This window comes from Onychomys torridus, chromosome 8, assembly GCF_903995425.1.
Source record: "Onychomys torridus chromosome 8, mOncTor1.1, whole genome shotgun sequence".
NCBI classification, from domain to species: Eukaryota; Metazoa; Chordata; class Mammalia; order Rodentia; family Cricetidae; genus Onychomys; species Onychomys torridus.
Window position 1 is genome coordinate 76,116,608 of NC_050450.1, and position 11,132 is coordinate 76,127,739.

The following is an 11,132-nucleotide window of genomic DNA, read 5'->3' on the forward strand; positions in this document are numbered from 1 at the left end:
TACACAGTGAGACTAACCCTCAAAATATATAAATAAATGGATGAATGAATAAATAAATAAATGAAAAGAATGAGAGAAAAGAGCAAATTATGTTTATGTGTGAACATTAAAGGTGTTAGATTTTTAGATTTAAATTATCCTCCAAGTTGTTGAGTGTGACTACTATTATAATTGAGGTGGGGCCTGAGTTTAAAGTGGCTGAGAAATTCTTCTCACAGTTTTATGCAAACAGCTGCAAAGTCTTTAGAGTCTAAAGGTAGAATCAGGACTGACATGCTGGTCTGCTAGCCACAGCTCAATTATTGCTATAAAGCTTTGACAGAGGATATGCTAGGATGATATCACAAATAGCAGTCCTTGTATGTATGGGAAGGAGCCAAGGATGTGCATTTTCACATCAGCCAAAACAATCCATGTCCCTATCAAATTCTCTATAGTGAGTCTGGTTTTCCTTAGTTGCTGGCAATTCTTCCTATTGCCCTTGACAGGTGGTCTCTTTGAGAGACTTAACATCTGTAATCTTAAAAGATGCAGACACAGGTCCTCCAGCCTTATGAGAGTCAGGGCATCCTCCCCCTGGGACCCAAGGACAAAAGGCTCCACACAGTCTGCTGCTTCCCTCACACACCAGCATCCCTGGTGTCCTGCTTTCTACACTTTCAAGTCAAAGTGACTGAGGCCCACTGTTCTACACCAGGACGGGATTTCTCCATCCAGTTTTCTTTCAGTGGTGTTTCTGTTTGCTGGGGCTGGAATTTCCCTTCTTTCTTCATTCCCACTCAGGAATCTGATCTCCAAGAGCAGGGAAAGAATGTGTCTCTCTGCTGGCCAGGCCTCCTCTGAGTCCATGTGGGCCCTGTGTGTCTCCTTCCCTGTTGACAGACAGCTGCTCAACCTAGTGACCCAGTGAAGCCATCCTCATCATCTCCATTTCTGCCATGTCCAGATCAGCTTTTACTGTCTCTTTTTTTAAAAATATTTTTTCTTTATTATTATGTGTTTTAAATTTTATACATCAGCCATGGATTCCCCTGTCCTCCCCCCTCCCGCCCCCAACCCCACCTTCCCCCCAGTCCCTCCCCTCCATTCCCATGTCCTCCAGGATCAAGGCACCCCTGGGGATTCATTTAAATCTGGTGGATTCAGTACAGGCAGGTCCTGTCCCCTCCTTCCAGGCTGAGCATGTGTCCCTGTGTAAGCCCAAGGTTCCAAACAGCCAGCTCATGCACTAAAGACAGGTCCCGGTCCCACAGACTGGGTGCCTCCCAAACAGATCAAGCTATTCAATTGTCTTACTTATCCAGAGGACCTGATCTAGCTGGGGGCTCCACAGCCTTTGGTTCATAATTCATGTGCTTCCATTTGTTTGGCTATTTGTCCCTGTGCTTTTTGCAATCTTGGATTCAACAATTCACGCTCTTGCAGACCCTCCTCTTTCTCGACAGTTGGACACCTGGAGCTCCACCTGGGGCCTGGCTGAGGATCTCTGCATCCACTTCCATCAGTTATTGGATGCGAGTTCCAAGATGACTGTTAGGGTGTTTGGTCATCTGATCACCAGACTAGGTCAGATCAGGCTTTCTCTGACCATTGCCAGCAGACTACAGAGGATAGATCATTGTGGATTTCTGGGGACCTCTCGAGCACTCTGCCTATTCCTGTTCTCATGTGGTCTTCATTTATCATAGTCTGTTATTCCTCATTCTCCCTTTCTGTTCTTGATCCAGCTGGGATCTCCTGCTCCCCTAAGCTTTCTTTCCCTCAAACCTTGCCCTTCATTACTCCCACTGTCATCCAGGTTGTTCATGTAGATCTCATCCATTTCTCTGTCATTGGGTGATCCTTGGGTCTTTCCTAGGGTCCTGTTTTCTAGGTAGCCTCCCTGGAGTTGTGTAGCAGTCTAGTCATCTTTGTTTTACATCTAGTATCCCCCTATGAGTGAGTACATACTGTGTTTGTCCTTCTGAGTCTGGGTTACCTCACTCAGGATGATTTTTTTCTAGATCCATCCATTTGCCTGCAAACCTCACAGTGTCATTGTTTTTCTCTGCTGAGTAGTACTCCATTGTGTATATGTACCATATTTTCTTTATGAATTCTTCAGTTGAAGGGCACCTAGGTTGTTTCCAGGTTCTGGCTATTACAAACAAAGCTGATACGAACATAGCTGAGCAAATGCCCTTGTGGAACAATTGAGCATTCCTTGGGTATATGCCCAAGAGTGCTATAGCTGGGTCTTGGGGGAGATAGATTCCCAATTTTCTAAGGAAGTGCCATATTGATTTCCAAAGTGGCTGTACAAGCTTGCATTCCCACCAGCAGTGGAGGAGAGTTCCCCTTGCTCTACATCCTCTCCAGCATAAGCTGTCTTCTGTGTTTTTGATCTTAGCTGCTGTCTTTTTAATATTTAATTTCCTCATGGTTTGTGTAGACAGACTTTCTTTTCTGCTGCCAGCTCCAAATAATGACAGAGACTTCTTATTAATTATGAAAGCTAGGCAGGAGAGATGGCTCAGAGGTTAAAGAGCACTGACTGCTCTTCCAGAGGTCCTGAGTTCAATTCCCAGCAACCACATGGTGGCTCACAACCATCTGTAATAACTAGGCAGAGGTTAGGCAGGACTTCTGGGAACAGAGAGGACTTTGGGAAGAAGGGTGGAGTCGCCATTCAGATGGAGAGGAAACAGGGGGTGCAAGATGAAACAAAGGTAACACCACGTGACAGAATGTAGATTAATATAAATTAATTAATTTAAGTTATAAGAGCTAGTTGAGACAAGCCTAAGCTAAAGGCCAAGCTTTCATAATTAATAAGAAGTCTTTTTTTTTTTTTTTTTAGATTTTATTTATTTATTATGTATACAGTGAGTGTTCAGCTTGCAGGCCAGAAGAGGGCACTAGATCTCATCACAGATAGTTGTGAGCCACCCTGTGGTTGCTGGGAATTGAACTCAGGACCTCTGGAAGAGAAGTCAGTGCTCTTAACCTCTGAGCCATCTCTCCAGCCCGAAAAGTCTTAATTTTAATGTAGTCAAATTATATACAATAAGAACAGTTACCAAGTAAGAATTACATTCACCATGTCTAGTCCATTTGTATTGATCAAATTTGGAGAAAGTACTCTATTATCCATCTTGATGAGCCCAAAGTTTTATACCTAAACTATTTTCTATCATAACTTGTATTACCACCCTAAAGTATTTAAAGTATTAAAAGATCTTCTTATATAAACAACTTAAGCTTTTATGTTTCTGGATCTTATAAACTTTGCATCTCTTATGTATGTTTCTTTTCTGAATTTAGTAACAAAGAAAACTGTAAAGCTATAACTATCTCATCTTCAACCCCATCAAAGACCCAAGAAGGATATAATATTACAAACAGGAAGTACAGAGCAAGCAATTGCCAAAACTATAGAAATGACAGAAACAGCTGGCTGCCTGGATAGTCACCCAGGGTTCCTCTGCAATGTTGGGGCATCTATCTTAGGCTTACAGGCCTAGAATATCTGACAGACCTTTTTGTGAAGCATGAAATTTCTGAAGGACTGTCCTACCTTGTCTTGGCAAAGTTTGGCAGTCTCCTTCTTTTGTGTTCTGTTTGTCCAATTTGGACAGCATACTGTAAGCAGTCCAGGCAAGGGCAGTTTCTTGCCCAATGACTACAATAAAAGCAAACTTCATATGGGGTTTCTTTGATGCCCATCATCCTTATTGGTGCTGCTAGGAGCACACATGTCTTACTGTCAGGAAATGCCTTAGCTTATTAAAACATCTTAAATGCCATATTCTGTAGCTCTCTGAAGTGTTTGAGGACCACTTGTCTATCTAAAATATATCTGTTTGACTTTGAAAACATACCTAACATAGCCACAAATTTAATTGTTAGATGACTAACTACTAACCTGTATTTCTTAATTATCCTAAATAGTTTGTAATAATAACTTTCAAGGACTAGAAATTTACATTACATTGTTACATATTGTACCTATGCGCTACATAGGTACAATATCTTAAACAAAAATAGAAACATATATATGTATGTATGTATGTATGTATGTATGTATGTATATATATAATAAAATAGCCTTAAATTTGTATCAATATACAAACATCTATACCAGTGTAAAATAGTTGAGATTAATGCTGCCTTTTAGTTTAAAGTAGATTCGATAATCTACTCTTTCATCCTGTCATTCCTATATCCCCTTTTTTCTTTTCAGAAAGAGATCTCTGAATCTAACCTCCCTTGCCTATTTCCCTCTGTTGTTATCTGTTTTTTATTTTCTACCAAGGTTGTTCCTCAAGCAATAGCTATCTTAGTCAGAGACGGCAACTCCACTGCTACCAGCAGCAGTTTGGCCTGAGGGGATTCTGTTCCTTCAGGCTTCAACTCTTTCAGAGATACTAAGGGAAACTTTATCTGAATCTAAAGAACTTACAATTCAATGGTTTAGGTGGAATTCTGCTATACTAGCTCAGAGAGGCTGAATGGTTAGTAGCTAGCCTTCTCCCTTGTTTGCATCTACCAAAAAAAACCCAGCATCCTTCTCTCAGCCCCCACTTAAAAACCCTTGCTGCTCATGGTTCCTCCCTACCACTTCCTGTCAGCTACTTGCTGACTCAGCCTCCTGCTCACAAGTTAATTTTATTTAATCAAACACATCTTTGAATTGGTAACAAAAGCAGTAGGAAAAAATGCAACATACTTTAAAATAATATTTCCCAACAGTCCTCCCTGTCCATGACCAGTAACAATTTGGAACCACCCCCGCCCAGATGATGACAAAAATTCATAACCCATTGAACAACTGAAAACCACCCACCCTACCTCTTGGGAATGTGGGAGTCAAATTCTTAAAATTACTTCTTGTTGTCTGGGGGTGACAGCATCTTTAGGGGACCCTGAAAAAATTGGGAAAATGGTCAAATCCTGGGAAAACTAGCTGTATCATTTTTTTTGTTTGTTTGTTTAGTCTCTATGTGATGGGAAAGTGTAGAGTTTATCTGAAGTCTTGAAGTCTGTGATGCTGGACTATCTCAGCTAGCAGCTTTGAAATTGTTCTGGATACAGAATTTTGAGGAAATTGCAACTGAGGTGATCTGAGGGGCTGGATCACCTGGACTACTTGTTTTTATTGGTATCTGTGTCTGGTCTTTTTAATGAAAACACAAACTTTTAAAGGTAACATATTTATCTGTATTAACACAAGTATGAAATGTGTGGTGTATACAAGTCAGCTAAAGATGACTTTTTGTTTTATGTTTTAGCAGGTAAAAGGCATCTGTCAACTTCATAAATCTGCTTGGACTGCATAACCAAACTGTAATAAAAATCTCTACCCATCCATATGAAAGGATGGCATGTAATAATAAGTCATGAGGACTACCTGTAGCCAACAGGATTTATCATGTCTAATCTAGTCTCAGAGATGTTCTCATGTAAAGGAATCAGCATATATATCACCTGTCTTGTAGTCTTTCTTGGCTTTTTCCCTCATGTCTGCAGCCAATATCCTCAGGAGGTCTCCCCTGATCAAATCTAGTCTTTATTATTATTATTATTATTTCTTTTTTTTTTTTTGGTTTTTCAAGACAGGGTTTCTCTGTGTAGTTTTGATGCCTATCCCGGATCTCGCTCTGTAGACCAGGCTGGTCTCAAACTCATAGAGATCTGCCTGGCTCTACCTCCTGAATGCTAGGATTAAAGGAATATGCCACTGCTGCCTGACTGGTCTTTATTAATTTTGAAGAGAACCATAACTTCCTATGGAAACAAAGGCATAACCTCCCCCAACACAACACATTTTCTGACTTCCATTTTGAAGTTAATTTCCATGATCCAGCCTCTCTCTCTCTCTCTCTCTCTCTCTCTCTCTCTCTCTCTCTCAGTTTTTCGAGACCAATGTCTCTTAACAGCTATTGTTTTTTGTACATTAGCATTTAAAAATTCAAAGTCAACAAAGCACCATACAGGATCCAGATGTCCTATGTATTTCTCAACTTATGTGGCTTGTTATTTATATTACTTTACTCTCTCTATCAAGACTTTATTATTTTTAAACTATTCTTTTCTGTGACTGTCTGTACCCATTTTCTTTTCTTTCTTCAGCATCTAAGCACATGTTTAAACATACTGTACCTTTTTAGAGGTTTTATGTGTTTGGACCTGATTTTACTAAGCACTTATAGCATTCTCTGACCACATGAGACAAATCTTAAACTACCACGTCAGCCACTGTGTGGCTCTACTTAGCACGTGGCGCTGGTGCATAGTGCTGATGGCTGGCTCCAGTCCAGAGGTAAGGGCCAGATGCCACATCTCCATATGCCATTGAGCACAATCTTGGAGACTGCAGGACTAGGAACCCAAGTCCAGCTCTCTGTCCCAGACTTTTCTTAGCTTTCTCGGGTCCTATGTTTGGATATCCGAGCCTCACATTGGATGCCATCTGTAGACTTTCTTTCCTGCTGCCAGCCCCATATAATGACACAGAGACTTCTTATTAATTATGAAAGCTTGGCCTTTAGCTTAGCCTTGTCTCAACTAGTGTACAAATATCCCACAACCGATTAGTGATGTCCAGCATCTTTTGTGAGCCTGTGGCCATTCCCATGCCTCTGCTGAGTATATCACTCCACTGCTTCCCAGCCCCACGGTTTCTGATAAGAATTTAGCTCAGATTCCACTGAGGGTCCCCCATGCACAAGGATTCGCTTCTCTCTTGGTACTTTTCGGATTCTCTTTGTCTTTTGCCTTTTTGATTCTGATATTTCCACACACATGTGTTCCTTTGACGAGACAGATGATGCATTTCGGTCATACCTCATAAGATTGTTGTATCCAAATGCTGCTCTCCCGCAATGCCTGGGTGAGTACAGGGATCTAGACTAAAGCCCAGTCAAGGCACAGGCAGTCTGCAGCTCAGTGATTCCTTTTCTGCTTTCATGAATTACGTCCTCTGAGTCAGGTAAACTATAAAGTAACAACTGACGAGGGAGAAGAGAGACTTTCCTGGGTCTGTTCTCACGTGGCTCATCTGGTAAAAGGGGCTCAGTGGGGCGTAGATTAAAGGAGGCAGCAGTCCAGAGGAGGATGGACTCAGAGGTTTGACTCAGAACATACTTTTTGAGGCTTTAAAAAAAAAAACAGTTTACTGAGGTGCAATTGTCTACATTAAACTGCAGAATGTGTGTTTAAAATGTGTGTAGAGGGATGCTGGAGAGATGGCTCAGTGGTTAAGAGCACTGACTGCTCTTCCAAAGGACCAGGGTTCTACACCCAGCAACCACATGGCAGCTTAGAGCTGTCTGTGACTCCAGTTTCAGAGGACCCATGGCAAAACACCAATGCATATAAAATAAAAATTTTTAAAAATATGTGTAGACAGTACTAACACATTTTGGAATGTGTGCACGCTGGTGAAATCCAGCACCACGATCAAGACAACAAATCCATCCTCCCCCAAAGTACCTTCAACATTTCTCCCTCTTGACTCTTATACCCCCAGTTCACCCCAGGCAGACACACTAATCTGTTTGCTTTCTTTCTGTCTTTTTTTTCTCTTCAAAGTCACCCGTTTATCTTTGATTACACAACACACATGCCAAACTTCTGCCTAACATCACAGGGAACCCTCCCACTTCTGTGTCAAGCCAGAATGGCTCAGAGTTGACACTCACTGGGTGTTTCCTAAAATGACACATGGTTTGGAGAAACTTTAGTTCAGAAACACTTGCACAAAGTGACCCCTCATACCCCCCTGTATACATTTCATTGTTGTTTTGTTTCTTTGAGACAGAGTTTCTCTGTGTAGCACTCACTGTCCTGGAACTCACTATGTAGACCAGGCTGGCTTTGAACGGAGATCCACTTGTCTCTGCCTCCCAAATGCTGGGATTAAAAGTGTGTGCCACCACCACCACCCGGATTACTTTTCCTTTTTTATTTTATTTTTTTAATGGAGGTCCTATAGTGTCACCAGCAGACCTAAAAAAGCATGAGGTCGTTTGGACCTTCTGGACTTCATGAGACTGACTCCTGACCACCTTTGCATTGAATGGCATGACTCAGTAACACGACTTCACTGAGGGCTTGTGAAGCACAAAAGCATCAGAGATGCTTACTTTGGAGATGACAGTTATGGTATGGTCTGTGCAGTGAATGGGCCACATGTGTCTCTTTGGCTCAACCCATTGTACCTTGTACCTTCTAGTTTGTTTTGTTGTTGTTTTGTTCTTGTGATCTTGGAAGACAAGACTTGGACTTCTTTTTTTTTTTTTTTAATCTGTTGTGTAGGTTTTTGTTTGTCTGACAGGGTCTCAGCTCAGCTGCCTGTGAAACAGCTGTACAGCCAAGGATGACCTTGAACTCCTGATCCTTTGGCCTCTACTTCCCAAGTCCTGAAGTTACAGATTTGTGCTATCACAGTTGGTTATGTGGTGCTGGAGATCAAACCACAGCTTCCTGCATGCTCGCAAGCAATCTGCATACTGAGCTACAACCCCGGATGCTTTCAGTCGTCTCAAGATCACTAAGAATAAATTTACAAACTCAAGTTCCATTTACTCTCGGGATACCTTCTTACAAGGACTCCAATTTGTAGTAAGGCTCATTAAGGAAGGGAATGGCTCAGCTGCCTTTAGCCTACCAGCTATGGGTGAATTAAGACTTCTGTTGGTCTTTTCTGGGTCAAACACACAGATTGCAAGTCCAGCGCCACTTAGAGATCTTTGGCAACAGTTAACTCTGCAGCTCTCACACGATTGAGCTTGTATGATAATGAGTATTCAGAGATGGGTAATGCCTGGGGGGCGCTCACCAACCTAAGACAGAACACCTGTGTGGCCTGGACAGGTGTCTCCATGACAGGTAAGGTAACCTGCTGACGTCCCAAGCAACCTAAGTCAGAAGCTCATATTTTTAGTAAAAGGGGAGGACCTGTAGATACCTAGCACCCGTTTTGGGTAACTGTTGCCTTGCTTGCCAACCTTGACCTTGATATCCTCCCTATGCTAATTCCCTGCGAGATTCCACCCTCCTGAATGCTTAAGGGAAGCTCCTTGTCTGTGTATCCAGCATATCGGGCATTAACAGCTTAGATGCAAGATTGTAAAACATCAGGAGCGGGGGTGGAGGGTGGGGATTCAGCTCAATGGTAGAGCACTTGCCTAGCAAGTGCAAAGCCCAGGATTCGATCCTCAAAAAAAAAAAAAAAAAAAAAAAAAAAAAATCAGAAGCAAACTTCTGCCCTCCAGGGGTTCTCCCATTGTACTGTAAGCCTGTATTTAAGACCTCCTCCCTCCTTCCTTCAATAAACGGCATTTGGCATTCAAAAGAAGAAGAGAAGAAGAAGAAGAAGAAGAAGAAGAAGAAGAAGAAGAAGAAGAAGAAGAAGGGGGGTTCAAGTTCATGATGGGGAAACCCACAGAGACAGCTGACCAGTGCTAGTTGGAGCTCACTGACTCTGGACTGACAGCTCGGGAACCTGCATGGGACTGAACTAGGCCCGCTGAATGTGGGTGACAGTTGTGTGGCTCAATCTGTTTGTGGGGTCCCTGGCAGCAGGGCCAGGACTTATCCCAGATGCATGAACTGACTTTTTGGAACCCATTCCCTGTGGTGGGATACCTTGCTCAGCCTTGATACAATGGGGAGGGGCTAGGCTCTCCTTCAACTTGGTATGCCAGACTTTGTTGACCACCATGGGAGGCCTTACCCACTCTAAAGAGTGGATGGGGGCAGAGTGAAAGGGAGGTGAGGAGGCAGGAGAAGGGGAGGGAGGAGGAACTGGGGTTGATATGTAAAATGAAAAAATTTTAATAAATAAATATGTTAAATAAATATATAATAAATAAATAAATAAATAAATAATGTTTTTTTAAAAAAAGGATAGACTGTTTGCAGTGTTTTCCCCAACCTAAGTAACACATAAAAAGTTAATGGCAAGAGTACATAAAATCTAGGCCATTCTTGATATTGGGGTGCAAATTCTTTCCAGATTCTACTAAAAACTATGAACTCTTGGGGAAATGTTCCAATCAGAATCCTAAAGGTGAAACTTTGGCTCCTACTCCAGAACCTCAGATTTAAAAAACCAGTTTTAAAGGAATCAGTAGACAAGGAGAAATATTAAAAAATAGTGTATTTGTACAAAAATAATGGTAATTATGCTTACTATACAAATATCCTATACCTCCATACCATGTGTGCAATAACAGTTTTGCATACAATTTCATCAGATTGATTTTGGTGTAAGTTTGATTTGGTTATAAAACTAAATTGTGGATGTAGGCTCCATCCTTATTATTTATTGCTCATGTAACACAGTAGTTGTCTATTAAAAGAAAGTTCTTAAATGCTATCCTTTTTTTTTTCAAGGTCTGATCATTTATTACTCTTGAAGACTCACATTTTTGACTGGACTCAGACTTAGAAGTGGAAGGTCTTAGGGAGGACAGCTTACATCTCTTGGCAATCTCTTCCTGGCAGTTTCCTTTGGCTTCCTTCATTCCCTTGGTGAAAAGTTTAGCACATTCTGCAGCTCCTCCTTGTTTTTCTTAGTTGCTTCCTCACAGCAGTAGGTCGGCCTTGGTGTCGCAGGACACGTGGAACGATAAGCCGTTGAATCTTGGGTGTTTGGGTCCTGGGCTTCTCACCTTCTTTGTTTAAGGGCTTTCTGACAACATATTGGTGGACATCATCTTCTTTAGAGAGACTGAAAAGCCTTCAGATTCTTCTAACTCTTTGGGGGCCAGCTGCTGAGGCACAGTAGTATCTGTCAGCCGAAGAATAACCTTCTCTCCTTTTTTAATCCATGATAACCAAGTTGAGAACACTCAGTTCAACATCCACAATGCATCTGCAAACAGACTTGGGCTTCCTCTCTCCAATTCTCCTTGGTCTATAACAAGAATGTCCTTTTACTCAACAGCAGGCACACTCTGCCATGAGTCAAGACACCTTGCTTCATGATCAAACCTTGTCATTTCTACCACTGTTCTGGACCACATAACCCTTCCACTTTTCACCCGGAGCATCAGCATCCACCTGTGGCCATGTGCTTCTCACAAAAAGCGTGTGACCTTTGCATTCATCATCCACTTCAATGAGTTCTTCTTCCCAGCCAGTGG

General features: G+C 41.9%; 1 pseudogene; it reads right to left on the reverse strand.

Moving 5' to 3' along the window:
• Positions 1-262: 262 nt before the first annotated feature.
• On the reverse strand, positions 263-849 carry LOC118588734 (annotated as a pseudogene).
• Between the last annotated feature and the right edge of the window lie 10,283 nt (positions 850-11,132).